General features: G+C 42.0%; 6 non-coding genes across 6 annotated transcripts; all 6 read left to right on the top strand.

The window, feature by feature from the left end:
- The first annotated feature begins 10236 nt into the window (after positions 1 to 10236).
- Positions 10237 to 10355, top strand: LOC111947189. The gene has a single exon (XR_002873012.1). It is a non-coding gene; the product is annotated as a 5S ribosomal RNA (ribosomal RNA).
- Positions 10356 to 10951: 596 nt separating this feature from the next.
- Positions 10952 to 11070, top strand: LOC111947258. The gene has a single exon (XR_002873078.1). It is a non-coding gene; the product is annotated as a 5S ribosomal RNA (ribosomal RNA).
- Positions 11071 to 11629: 559 nt separating this feature from the next.
- On the top strand, positions 11630 to 11748 carry LOC111947269. Its single transcript, XR_002873089.1, has one exon. It is a non-coding gene; the product is annotated as a 5S ribosomal RNA (ribosomal RNA).
- A 615-nt stretch (positions 11749 to 12363) lies between these two features.
- On the top strand, positions 12364 to 12482 carry LOC111947280. Its single transcript, XR_002873100.1, has one exon. It is a non-coding gene; the product is annotated as a 5S ribosomal RNA (ribosomal RNA).
- Positions 12483 to 13040: 558 nt separating this feature from the next.
- On the top strand, positions 13041 to 13159 carry LOC111947291. The gene has a single exon (XR_002873111.1). It is a non-coding gene; the product is annotated as a 5S ribosomal RNA (ribosomal RNA).
- A 559-nt stretch (positions 13160 to 13718) lies between these two features.
- On the top strand, positions 13719 to 13837 carry LOC111947195. Its single transcript, XR_002873018.1, has one exon. It is a non-coding gene; the product is annotated as a 5S ribosomal RNA (ribosomal RNA).
- Positions 13838 to 13845: the final 8 nt, after the last annotated feature.

Below are 13845 nucleotides of genomic sequence, written 5' to 3' on the forward strand. Positions count from 1 at the left end.
GGCTGGAACTGAACATATTGAAATTCACTGGATCTGGACATATAAGGAATGTGGGCGTGGTTAGCAAACAAAGCTCGTTGCTAAGGACGTCCAAAAGTTTACTTTTTCCGATTCATCTGAAACCGACGTTGATTTGTTCCTCATCTCCAGGCGACCCAAACATAAAATGGTTGCTATGGAGATAAAATCAATAGAAAAGCCGCCATTTTGAAAAAAGTGGATTTTCTGTCAACTTAGAACATGAAGCTTTTACCAACATGACACTCTTAAACAATGTGATTTTTTGAGTCAGTTGATGATGCTGATGCTAGCACTTTTAGCCATTTTAGCATCATCTTCAAATTTTCAACCGTACATCCATTTTTTCAACAATTTCAACTTTCATGCTTAACTCCGTCTACAAATTTTGATCCGTTTTGGTCATTCTACTTTTACAATGTTCACCTTTGACTTTTGGTGCTTTCATTTTTCAAAATATTCCAGGAAATTTCAGCCATTTTTTCAACAATTACAGCTTTCATGCTTAACTCCTTCTACAATGTTTGACCTATTTTAGACATTCTACTTTTACAATGTTCAGCTTTTTCATCATATTTCTGCTTTCATTCAGCAATACAGCATTCAACCCTGCATTTTCTTCTGGAAATGCAGCTCCTTCTAGTGTTACATTTGTTTTCCTCTTATACTATCTTCCGCCGTTTTTCGGCACTTAACTCCTTCTACAATTTTTAACCGATTATAACCGTTTAACTTTTAAAATGTTCAGCTCTTTCATCTTATTACTGCTATGACTTTTGGTTTTTCAAATCCTTGTACTTTTTAAGATATTTCAGGATATTACAGGATTTTTTGCTTCATTGAAATACATTGAAAAAAATCCTTGCAAACTTTTGTTTCTTTCAACCATTATAACTTCAACATACTTGTAGCTAGAGACACCGTTCAAACATTTAAATGATCACAAGGCTTTGGACTATAAAATAAGTTTAGAAATCATTATGGGATGTTGACACAACGTATATTTTGGTGGCCATTTTATGACAAAATCTGAAGCAAATATTCCAATAAACTTCATCCATGGCTGGAACTGAACATATTGAAATTTACTGGATCTGGACATATAAGGAATGTGGGCGTGGTTAGCAAACAAACTTCGTTGCTAAGGACGTCCAAAGGTTTACTTTTTCCGATTTGTCTGCAACTGACGTCGATTTGTTCGTCATGCCCCGGTGACCCAAACGTAAAATGGTTGCTATGGAGATAAAATTAATAGAAAGCCGCCATTTTGAAAAAAATGGATTTTCTATTAACTTAGAACATGTAGGTTTTACCAATATGATACTCTCAAACAACGTGTTTTTTGGATTCAGTTGATGATGCTGATTCCAATGCTAGCACTTTTAGCCATTTTAGCAACTTCTTCAAATTTTCAACACTTCAGCCATTTTTTCAACAATTTCAGCTTTAATGCTTAACTCCTTCTACAAACTTTGACCTATTTCAGCCATTCTACTATTACAATGTTCAACTTTTTCATCTTATTCCTGCTAGGACTTTTGCACATTTAACTTTTCAAAGTTTTCCCAGTACAGTTAAGCCATTTCTTCAGCTAATTCAGCTTTCATTCAGCAGTACAGCATTCAATCCTGCATTTTCTTTTGGAAATGCAGCTCCTTCTAGTTTATTCTTCCACCTATCTTCCGCCGTTTTTCGGCACTTAACTCCTTCTACAATTTTTAACCTATTTTAACCATTCAACTTTTAAAATGTTCAGCTCCTTCATCTTATTAATGCTATGACTTTTGGTACTTCTAATCCTTGTACTTTTTAAGATATTCCAGTTTTTCCGGGAATTTTTGCCCTATTAAAATGCATTGGGAAGTTATGGTACATGAGGTTCTGGATTCGACACCCGGTTCGGACCCTTAATTTTTTTTTTACTATTTTACTTTTAAAATGTTGAGCTCTTTCAACTTATTACAGTTATTACTTTTGGTCATTCAAATCATTGAACTTTTTAAGATATTCCAGGATTTTCCAGGATTTTTTGCTCCATTAAAATACATGGAGAATCCTTGAAACCTTTGTTTCTTTCAACCATTGTAACTTCAACATGCCTTTAGCTAGAAACACCGTTCAAACATTAAACTGCTCATAAGACTTTGTATTTCAATATAAGTTTTGAAATTATTATGGGATGGCAACACCAACTACGGTTTTGCGGCTATTTTGTGCCTAAATGTGAGGCGATTTTTAACTTCAGTTTTTACCTATTTTAACCATTTTACTGTTGCAATGTTAAGATCTTTCAGCTTAATCCTTTCAGCTATTACTTTTGGTCTTTCAAATCCTTGAACCTTTCAAGATATTCCATGCTTGTACAGGATTTTCCAAGATTTTTGCTCCATTTAAATACATTGAGAATCCTTTTTTACCACCACTTTTGGTCTTTCAAATCCTTTGACTTTTCAAAAGTGAAAATTGTCAATCGTTTTTTCCACGTAAATAACGAACTGTGGCATGAAATCGTTTCAACTCGGCTTTTTCCAATAAGATGATACACGACACGCCTGATTAATATATACCGGCTGCATTGTGTGATCACAGAAGTGTTGGCTCAATGGCTTAGAAAGCGGTCTTATAATACTGAGGTTCTGAGTTCGATTTCAGCATCTGACTTTTTCTGCATGTTTTTTTACCTTACCTTTCTTGATAAAATTCAGTTCCACTAACTCAATTATATTTCGTTACATGGAAACATTTTCTTTCAGGTGGGGTTACTCATAAGCTTTGACTTTTTATCCTTTTACTTTTAAAGATTTTTCAGGATTTTCCAGGACAGTGCAGCCATTTCATCAGCAAATTCAGCTTTCATTCATTGTTCCTTTATCTTTTCAAGAACCTTTGCTTCTTCCACACAATTTTAGCTAAAGACACCATTCAAACGTTAAAATGATCAGAGCAGCTTAAAGCACACACACAAACACTCAATGTATGTTACAAAAAACAGTGGGAGCAAATCTAAGTTAGTTTTGATGTATTTTTTATTTTCCTCCTCGTAGCTGGAAGCTGCAGTTCAAACATGTGATCCGCAGCCATCTTGTGGACAAGCGTTGGGACCCGGGCCTTAGCCCCGCCCACGGCCGTTAAGGCTCATGGGAAAGTGTTGATTCCCAAACCATGAGTTAGGTGGCTGTTACGAGAAGTAAATATCATGTTTTTACACCACATATGACAGTGGTTAAATGAAAATATTGTGCCGTGTCATTCAGCTAGCTAGCGGATGATCAATATAGCTTTCCATTATTTATGGATGAGTGTGTTAAGACTAATGGCACATACATAGTTTAGAGAATTGATCTAGAGGTTCATCATATGACATGATGTCACCTGCTGCAGCATGTGGCTCCACTTTTACTGTCAAATGATCAAAGCTTTGCATTACAACTTCAAGGTTTGTAGTCATTATGGGATGGAGACTGTTTGGCAGCCATTTTATGTTTTTCAAATCTGAAGCCTTTGTTTCTTTAAACAAATATAACTTCAACATACTTGTCGCTAGAGACACCGTTCAAACATTAAAATGATCACAAGGCTTTGGACTATAAAATACGCTTAGAAATCATTATGGGATGTCGACACAACCTAATGTTGGTGGCCTTTTTATGACAAAATCTGAAGCAAATATTGCAATAAACTTCATCCATGGCTAGAACTGAACAGATTGAAATTCACTGGATCTGGACATATAAGGAATGTGGGCGTGGTTAGCCAACAAACTTCGTTGCTAAGGACGTCCAAAGGTTTACTTTTTCTGATTTGTCTGAAACTGACGTCGATTTGTTCGTCATCCCATGCCGACCCAAATGTAAAATGGTTGCTATGGAGATAAAATTAATAAAAAAGCCGCCATTTTGAAAAAAGTGGATTTTCTGTCAACTTAGAACATGTAGCTTTTACCAATATGATACTCTTAAACAATGTGGTTTTTTGAGTCAGTTGATGATGCTGATGCTAGCACTTTTAGCCATTTTAGCATCATCTTCAAATTTTCAACAGTACATCCATTTTTTCAACAATTTCAGCTTTCATGCTTAACTCCGTCTACAAATTTTGACCTGTTTTGGTCATTCTACTTTTACAATGTTTACCTTTGACTTTTGGTCCTTTAATTTTTCAAAATATTCCAGGGTTTTCCAGGACATTTCAGCCATTTTTTCAACAATTTTTTAGCTTTCATGCTTAACTCCTTCTACAATGTTTGACCTATTTTAGACATTCTACTTTTACAATGTTCAGCTTTTTCATCATATTTCTGCTTTCATTCAGCAATACAGCATTCAACCCTGCATTTTCTTCTGGAAATGCAGCTCCTTCTAGTTATCATTTATTATTATTGACCTATCATTGATTTATTGTTATCATTTAATATTATTATTGACTTGCTATTGATTTATTATTATTATTGATTCATCATTATTATTGTTATTGACTTATTATTGATTTATTGTTATCATTTAATACTATTATTGACTTACTATTGATTTATTATTATTGACTTATTGTTTATATATTGTTATTATTTATTATTATTATCGACATATTGTTTATATATTGTTATTATTTATTATTATTATACACATATTGCTGGGCTTTTCTAAATAATTTAAATTACAGGTCAAAGAGGTCTAAAACTTTGAAATGTTTAAAAAAAAAAAATTTGTTTTGTAATTTTTATTTATTTATAAGAAGTCCTGCAACTATGCAATTTTCATTCAAGTTTGAGCTTATAAAGCTGACTGTTTCTCTTATTTAACAGCAACAAATTATGTATTTATATAAAAAAATTATGAACAGATATTTATCATCATCATCATCATCAGCCTGTCACGCCACTGCTGGCGGATGGCCTCCACATCTTACTCCACTCATCACGGTTTTGGACACTCTGGGTCCACGTGCTGCCTGCCTTCTGCTCCATGTCATCTCTCCATCTTTTCTTCGGTTGTCCCCTTCCTCTCTTCCTGTCCCACGGAGTCCATTCTGTTGTTTTCTTAGCCCATTCGTGGTTCTTCATTCGGGCTACATGTCCTGCCCACTTGCCTTTGGCTTCAACCACTTTCTCGATGACATCCTTCACCCCTGTTCTTGATCTTAAGTCTTCGTTCCTGACCTTATCTCTCCTCATAACACCAAGCATTGATCGTTCCATGCTCCTCTGGGTGATTGCCAGTTTCTCTCTTTGGCGGTTGGTAAGTGACCATGTCTCAGCTCTATACGTCACGGATGGCCGTCATCACCAACAGAGAGAGAATTCTTGAGAGGTGTGCAGAATTCTATGAAACGCTATACAAAGATGCAGCCCAGAACATCAGAAAAGAAGAAGCAGAGGATGTACCATCAATCCTTGATAATGAAATTGAGCATGCCATAAAAGGTATGAAGAATAACAAAGCACCTGGAGAAGATCAGATTGTGATTGAAATGCTCAAAGCCGGAGGTGAAGTTGTGAGATCGAAGCTGAGAACACTCTTCAATAAAGTGATAACTGAAGAAAAGGTACCCATCGAGTGGAAAATGCCATTATAACACTCATATTTAAGAAGGGAGACAAGAAAGACCTTGCTAATTATAGACCAATCAGCTTATTCTCCCAAGTCCACAAACTCTTCATGAAGATCTTGAAGAACAGGATGAATAACAATCTGAGTGACCACCAGCCGCCAGAACAAGCTGCCTACAGAAGAGGTCATTCAACTATCGACCATCTGCAGTCAGTCATGCAAATACTCGAGAAAGCCAATGAGTATAAAATACCCATTTATATGGCGTTTGTAGACTATGAAAAAGCCTTTGATTCTATCCTGCACAAGGCTGTTTTTGAGGCGCTAAAACAACACAGCGTAGAGGAGAAGTACATCGACATCCTGACAGAGACACATGATGGAGGCACTGCTCAGGTTCGGAACGAATCACTCAGCCGAAAGATTAAGATCATGAAGGGAGTGCGGCAAGGAGACACCTTGCTAAAGCAGGCGTGTCTCCTCTAGTGATAGAACTCATTGGACAGGTCTTTCCGGCTCAAGCAAAGTGAAGTTGAACCACAGACTGACGCTGGGAGAGAGGAAGTGCTCACCGCCTCCACCCACTGCAGGGAAGCACCGCCCCCTACAGGCGGGGACAAGAGCGACAGCGGCACTCTGGGAATGCGGATTTTGTTTGGAGGCTGAACTCAACTGTAAATTCTGAAGAAGATCAGAAGTTGTGATCCATAATGAAGGTTTTCTGTACATACTTGATTCCGTTCCAGTCTGGAGCTCCACCAGAACTCTAAAGAACTGTAAAGACGTCTGCCAGAACTCTGCTCCTGAACGGGCCTTTTCTGTGCAAACGTTTGATTCCAATGAAGCTTTCTAGATTTGTTTGGTTGTTTTGAATGTCAAGCTGTGAGGAATGTGGGGGCGGGGCTTACACCACATGAAGGTCTAGACCACTCCTCCAGCAGCCCGTTCTCAGGATGGACAGAGGTACCAGCTTTTCCTCGTCACATTATTTATTTTCAGAAAGTCACTGACTAACGCATCTGTTGTTTGTTTGTCATGCAAAAAAACATGTAAACAAGAACAAACCTGCAGTAAACAGACGTTCTCTGTCGTCATGGCGGTGCTAAAGAGACAGAGAAACCAGGAAGACGCAGAGGTTGTGTCTGTGTGTTTGTCCATCCGTGTGTTTGTCTGTGTATGTGTTTTTGTGCTTGTCTGTTAGTCACTTTGTGTGTTTGTGTCTGTGTGTGTTTGTCTGTGTTTTTTCTGGGGGGGGTATTCCAGGAAGCAGGTTCTGCTAGCTCCCACGGTAAGTTTGAGGCTAAGGAAGTTGATAACCTCAGTTTTCGGTTCCAGAAATGGAGGTATGTTTCAGGGTAGGTCAAGTTGCCATAGCAACTCATGCTCTGAACATAACCTGGTCGGGAGCAGGTTTAGTTGAAGGTTAGTTTGTTTTCAGAGAGGTGAAGAAGCATGGCGTGTCCATTTGAAGATGATTTAGTGGATGAAGAAGCTCAGATAATACTTTTTCCACCATGAGAGGGTGATAAGACCACATATGGATGTTGGAAAATTCAACTTTTTCACTTTGATCTAACGTAGTTATTTGCTTCAGTTAAGATAAATTATTTGTTTGTTAAGTCAGTTTAAAAATAACACGTATTTATCAGACAGTTATTTTACTTTCATTCAAATTAATTCAATTAAGTAGGTGTAACTTTGGTGCTGCTGTTAGAGCGGCACCGCAAGGGATTGTGGGATACCATTTCCTTTGCCTGTCTGGACGGATTTTGGTTTAAGTGTGGCTTTTTGACCAAATGTGTTTAGTTGTTTAGCTGTTTTACTGTGTTTTGGCATGTTTTGCTGAGTTATCTTGTCCTACTGTGCTTATGTCTCTGCACCATGAGTAAGAGTGAAGGAGAGGATGGTGAATTTATAGAGCACCCCTACAAATATATAAGGTAATGATAAAGACGGAAATTTTTTAATGAATTTGAGTGCAACGTGCAATTTTTTCCCCGTCCTTTTTATTGTTCTAAAAATGAGTATATCTGCCGGCTCATACTTGGACATATGAGAGATTAAGAAATATAATTAATTAAGATGGAAAAAATATTAATTGAATTGGAGTAATATGACATTTAGTTGGATAAATACATAAATTTGAGTTGTATAAACAATTATTGAGTTTTATAGACGTAAGAAATTAGGTTGATTAAATTTAACTCAATTATTTGTTACCAATAGAAGTATTTCATTTAAGGTGGCAAAATTGGATAAGTTATATATATATATGCGTCACAAGGAAAATGGAAATAAGGTCAGAAACTCGTGCGTTTACTTTGTCTGTTCTTCTACTACAAGCAGAAACTCTTTCTTTTGATGATGCAGCCGTGTTAATTTTTTGATGGACGTATAATCTTCATACGCCATCATTAAAATCTCAGACTCCGTCTCACTGAAGTATAGCTCTCTCTTTGGTTCTCCACGCGTTTCCATGGTGACTCCGGAAATCGGCGATCTATTGAGAATGTCTTTATGTACCTTCCGTGCACGTGCATTAACCCAGGGTTACCAAGTGGAGCGCAATTATGCCAACTCATACCCGGTCTTTTGGAACCGACATACCCAGAGTAAGCGAGTTCAGGCGGATTTCAGCCAGAGTTCAGGCTTAAAGTCAGGCTAGTTTAAACATGCTTCCTGGAATACCCCCCAGACAAAGACAAACACACAAACCCATACAGACAAACACATCCAGACAAACACACAAAGACAAACACAACCAGACAGACAAACAAATGCACAAACAAACACAACCAGACAAACGCACAACCACACAAACACAGAGACATACACACACAGACAAACACAACCAGACACAAAGGCACAAACAGAAAAACACACAAAGACAAACCCACAAACACAAGAACTAACACACAAACGCACAACCAGACAAACACAAACGCACAACCAGAAAAACACAGACATACAGACAAACACACAAACAAACAAACACATGAATTGGCAAACCTAAAAATGCACAAACACACGGACAAACACACAAACTCAAAAAAAGACATACACAAACACATTAACAGACAAATGGACAAACACACAGACAAACACCCTAAAACACACAAATACACATGGACAAACAGACGAATGCAGGACATGGGGGGGTATTCCAAGAAGCATGTTTAAACTAGCCTGACTTTAACCCTGAACTCTGGCTGAAATCCTCCTGAACTTGTTTACTCTGGGTATGTCGGTTCCAAAAGACCGGATATGAGTTGGCGTAATTGCGCTCGACTTGGTAACCCTGGGTTAATGCTCGTGCACGGAAGGTACATAAAGACATTCTCAATGGATCGCCGATTTCTGGAGTCACCATGGAAACGCGTGGAGAACCAAAGAGAGCGCAATACTTTAGTGAGACGGAGTCTGAGAGTTTAATGACGGCGTATGAAGATTATACGTCCATCAAAAAAGTAACACGGCTGCATCATCAGAAGAAAGAGTTTCTGCTTGTAGTAGAAGAACAGACAAAGTAAACACACGAGTTTCTGATCTTATTTCCATTTTCCTTGTGACGCATATATATATATAACTTATCCAGTTTTCCCACCTTAAATGAAATACTTCTATTGGTAACAAGTAATTGAGTTAAATTTAATCAACCTAATTTCTTATATCTATAAAACTCAATAATTGTTTCTACAACTCAAATTTATGTATTTATCCAACTAAATGTCATATTACTCCAATTCAATTAATATTTTTTCCATCTTAATTAATTATATTTCTTGATCTCTCATATGTCTAAGTTTGAACCGGCAGATATGCTCATTTTTAAAACAATAAAAATGACGGGGGAAAAAGGAACATTGCGCTCAAAGTCATTAAAAAAGTGTCTGTCTTTGTCAACATCCTAGTATTTGGTAGGGGTGCTATATAAACTCATCATCCTCTCCTTCACTCTCACTCATGGTGCAGAGACATCAGCACAGTAGGACAAAATAACTCAGCAAAACATGGCAAAACACAGTAAAACAGCTAAACAACTAAAAAAAATTTGGTCAAAAAGCCACACTTAAACCAAAATCCATATGCCTGGGAATACCAGGTGCTGTAAGTTTTCCCGCTTTTGCTGGCATCCACCAAAGAGAAGGAAAATCACTCTCACACACACACACGGGTTTGGGTACTTTGGTTTCCTTGTCGTGCAAATGTGTCTTCCTCTTTTTTCTCTCTGACACGACCCTTCTGTGACACATACGGCCACCAGAGAGCGCACTTGCCAGGAAATCAAACACACAGCTTTTCTTTTCTTTTCTTTTCTCTTCTTTTCTTTTTCTTTTTTTTTTTTTTTTCTCTGACATGACCGTCCGGGCTTCTTCCAAACTCTTGAGCGAGCTTCAGAGCAGTCAGCACCGAGGTGCAAATGCACAAGCCTGCACCCTCTAGAAACGCTGCAGTCTGGGTGACGAGGCCGCGCAGGTGTGTGTGTGCGCATCCAAGGCCTCTTTGACGCACCTGCTGGGGTGAAAGGTCACCGTTTTGGCTGCAGGTGGGTGTGTCCGCTCAGCAGGTGCACCAATCAGCGCCACAGAGTGAGTGGGTGAAGGGGGTGCTGGGAGCAGGCTGGAGTGTGGCGCACGCAGCGCTTAAAGGGCTCTGCTCCACACAACCCTTCGCTTACGGCCATACCACCCTGAACACGCCCGATCTCGTCCGATCTCGGAAGCTAAGCAGGGTCGGGCCTGGTTAGTACTTGGATGGGAGACCGCCTGGGAATACCAGGTGCTGTAAGTTTTCCCGCTTTTGCTGGCATCCACCAAAGAGAAGGAAAATCACTCTCACACACACACACGGGTTTGGGTACTTTGGTTTCCTTGTCGTGCAAATGTGTCTTCCTCTTTTTTCTCTCTGACACGACCCTTCTGTGACACATACGGCCACCAGAGAGCGCACTTGCCAGGAAATCCAACACACAGCTTTGGGTTTCTTTTCTTTTCTTTTCTTTTCTTTTCTTTTCTTTTCTTTTCTTTTCTTTTCTTTTCTTTTCTTTTTCTTTTTTTTTTTTTTTCTCTGACATGACCGTCCGGGCTTCTTCCAAACTCTTGAGCGAGCTTCAGAGCAGTAAGCACCGAGGTGCAATGCACAAGCCTGCACCCTCTAGAAACGCTGCAGTCTGGGTGACGAGGCCGCGCAGGTGTGTGTGTGCGCATCCAAGGCCTCTTTGACGCACCTGCCGTGGTGAAAGGTCACCGTTTTGGCTGCAGGTGGGTGTGTCCGCTCAGCAGGTGCACCAATCAGCGCCACAGAGTGAGTGGGTGAAGGGGGTGCTGGGAGCAGGCTGGAGTGTGGCGCACGCAGCGCTTAAAGGGCTCTGCTCCACACAACCCTTCGCTTACGGCCATACCACCCTGAACACGCCCGATCTCGTCCGATCTCGGAAGCTAAGCAGGGTCGGGCCTGGTTAGTACTTGGATGGGAGACCGCCTGGGAATACCAGGTGCTGTAAGTTTTCCCGCTTTTGCTGGCATCCACCAAAGAGAAGGAAAATCACTCTCACACACACACACGGGTTTGGGTACTTTGGTTTCCTTGTCGTGCAAATGTGTCTTCCTCTTTTTTCTCTCTGACACGACCCTTCTGTGACACATACGGCCACCAGAGAGCGCACTTGCCAGGAAATCAAACACACAGCTTTTCTTTTCTTTTCTTTTCTCTTCTTTTCTTTTTCTTTTTTTTTTTTTTTTTCTCTGACATGACCGTCCGGGCTTCTTCCAAACTCTTGAGCGAGCTTCAGAGCAGTCAGCACCGAGGTGCAAATGCACAAGCCTGCACCCTCTAGAAACGCTGCAGTCTGGGTGACGAGGCCGCGCAGGTGTGTGTGTGCGCATCCAAGGCCTCTTTGACGCACCTGCTGGGGTGAAAGGTCACCGTTTTGGCTGCAGGTGGGTGTGTCCGCTCAGCAGGTGCACCAATCAGCGCCACAGAGTGAGTGGGTGAAGGGGGTGCTGGGAGCAGGCTGGAGTGTGGCGCACGCAGCGCTTAAAGGGCTCTGCTCCACACAACCCTTCGCTTACGGCCATACCACCCTGAACACGCCCGATCTCGTCCGATCTCGGAAGCTAAGCAGGGTCGGGCCTGGTTAGTACTTGGATGGGAGACCGCCTGGGAATACCAGGTGCTGTAAGTTTTCCCGCTTTTGCTGGCATCCACCAAAGAGAAGGAAAATCACTCTCACACACACACACGGGTTTGGGTACTTTGGTTTCCTTGTCGTGCAAATGTGTCTTCCTCTTTTTTCTCTCTGACACGACCCTTCTGTGACACATACGGCCACCAGAGAGCGCACTTGCCAGGAAATCCAACACACAGCTTTGGGTTTCTTTTCTTTTCTTTTCTTTTCTTTTCTTTTCTTTTCTTTTCTTTTCTTTTCTTTTCTTTTCTTTTCTTTTCTTTTCTTTTCTTTTTCTTTTTTTTTTTTTCTCTGACATGACCGTCCGGGCTTCTTCCAAACTCTTGAGCGAGCTTCAGAGCAGTAAGCACCGAGGTGCAATGCACAAGCCTGCACCCTCTAGAAACGCTGCAGTCTGGGTGACGAGGCCGCGCAGGTGTGTGTGTGCGCATCCAAGGCCTCTTTGACGCACCTGCCGTGGTGAAAGGTCACCGTTTTGGCTGCAGGTGGGTGTGTCCGCTCAGCAGGTGCACCAATCAGCGCCACAGAGTGAGTGGGTGAAGGGGGGTGCTGGGAGCAGGCTGGAGTGTGGCGCACGCAGCGCTTAAAGGGCTCTGCTCCACACAACCCTTCGCTTACGGCCATACCACCCTGAACACGCCCGATCTCGTCCGATCTCGGAAGCTAAGCAGGGTCGGGCCTGGTTAGTACTTGGATGGGAGACCGCCTGGGAATACCAGGTGCTGTAAGTTTTCCCGCTTTTGCTGGCATCCACCAAAGAGAAGGAAAATCACTCTCACACACACACACGGGTTTGGGTACTTTGGTTTCCTTGTCGTGCAAATGTGTCTTCCTCTTTTTTCTCTCTGACACGACCCTTCTGTGACACATACGGCCACCAGAGAGCGCACTTGCCAGGAAATCAAACACACAGCTTTTCTTTTCTTTTCTTTTCTCTTCTTTTCTTTTTCTTTTTTTTTTTTTTTTCTCTGACATGACCGTCCGGGCTTCTTCCAAACTCTTGAGCGAGCTTCAGAGCAGTCAGCACCGAGGTGCAAATGCACAAGCCTGCACCCTCTAGAAACGCTGCAGTCTGGGTGACGAGGCCGCGCAGGTGTGTGTGTGCGCATCCAAGGCCTCTTTGACGCACCTGCTGGGGTGAAAGGTCACCGTTTTGGCTGCAGGTGGGTGTGTCCGCTCAGCAGGTGCACCAATCAGCGCCACAGAGTGAGTGGGTGAAGGGGGTGCTGGGAGCAGGCTGGAGTGTGGCGCACGCAGCGCTTAAAGGGCTCTGCTCCACACAACCCTTCGCTTACGGCCATACCACCCTGAACACGCCCGATCTCGTCCGATCTCGGAAGCTAAGCAGGGTCGGGCCTGGTTAGTACTTGGATGGGAGACCGCCTGGGAATACCAGGTGCTGTAAGTTTTCCCGCTTTTGCTGGCATCCACCAAAGAGAAGGAAAATCACTCTCACACACACACACGGGTTTGGGTACTTTGGTTTCCTTGTCGTGCAAATGTGTCTTCCTCTTTTTTCTCTCTGACACGACCCTTCTGTGACACATACGGCCACCAGAGAGCGCACTTGCCAGGAAATCAAACACACAGCTTTTCTTTTCTTTTCTTTTCTCTTCTTTTCTTTTTCTTTTTTTTTTTTTTTTTCTCTGACATGACCGTCCGGGCTTCTTCCAAACTCTTGAGCGAGCTTCAGAGCAGTCAGCACCGAGGTGCAAATGCACAAGCCTGCACCCTCTAGAAACGCTGCAGTCTGGGTGACGAGGCCGCGCAGGTGTGTGTGTGCGCATCCAAGGCCTCTTTGACGCACCTGCTGGGGTGAAAGGTCACCGTTTTGGCTGCAGGTGGGTGTGTCCGCTCAGCAGGTGCACCAATCAGCGCCACAGAGTGAGTGGGTGAAGGGGGTGCTGGGAGCAGGCTGGAGTGTGGCGCACGCAGCGCTTAAAGGGCTCTGCTCCACACAACCCTTCGCTTACGGCCATACCACCCTGAACACGCCCGATCTCGTCCGATCTCGGAAGCTAAGCAGGGTCGGGCCTGGTTAGTACTTGGATGGGAGACCGCCTGGGAATACCAGGTGCTGTAAGTTTTCCCGCT

This window comes from Oryzias latipes, chromosome 3 (genome assembly GCF_002234675.1).
Source record: "Oryzias latipes chromosome 3, ASM223467v1".
NCBI classification, from domain to species: domain Eukaryota; kingdom Metazoa; phylum Chordata; class Actinopteri; order Beloniformes; family Adrianichthyidae; genus Oryzias; species Oryzias latipes.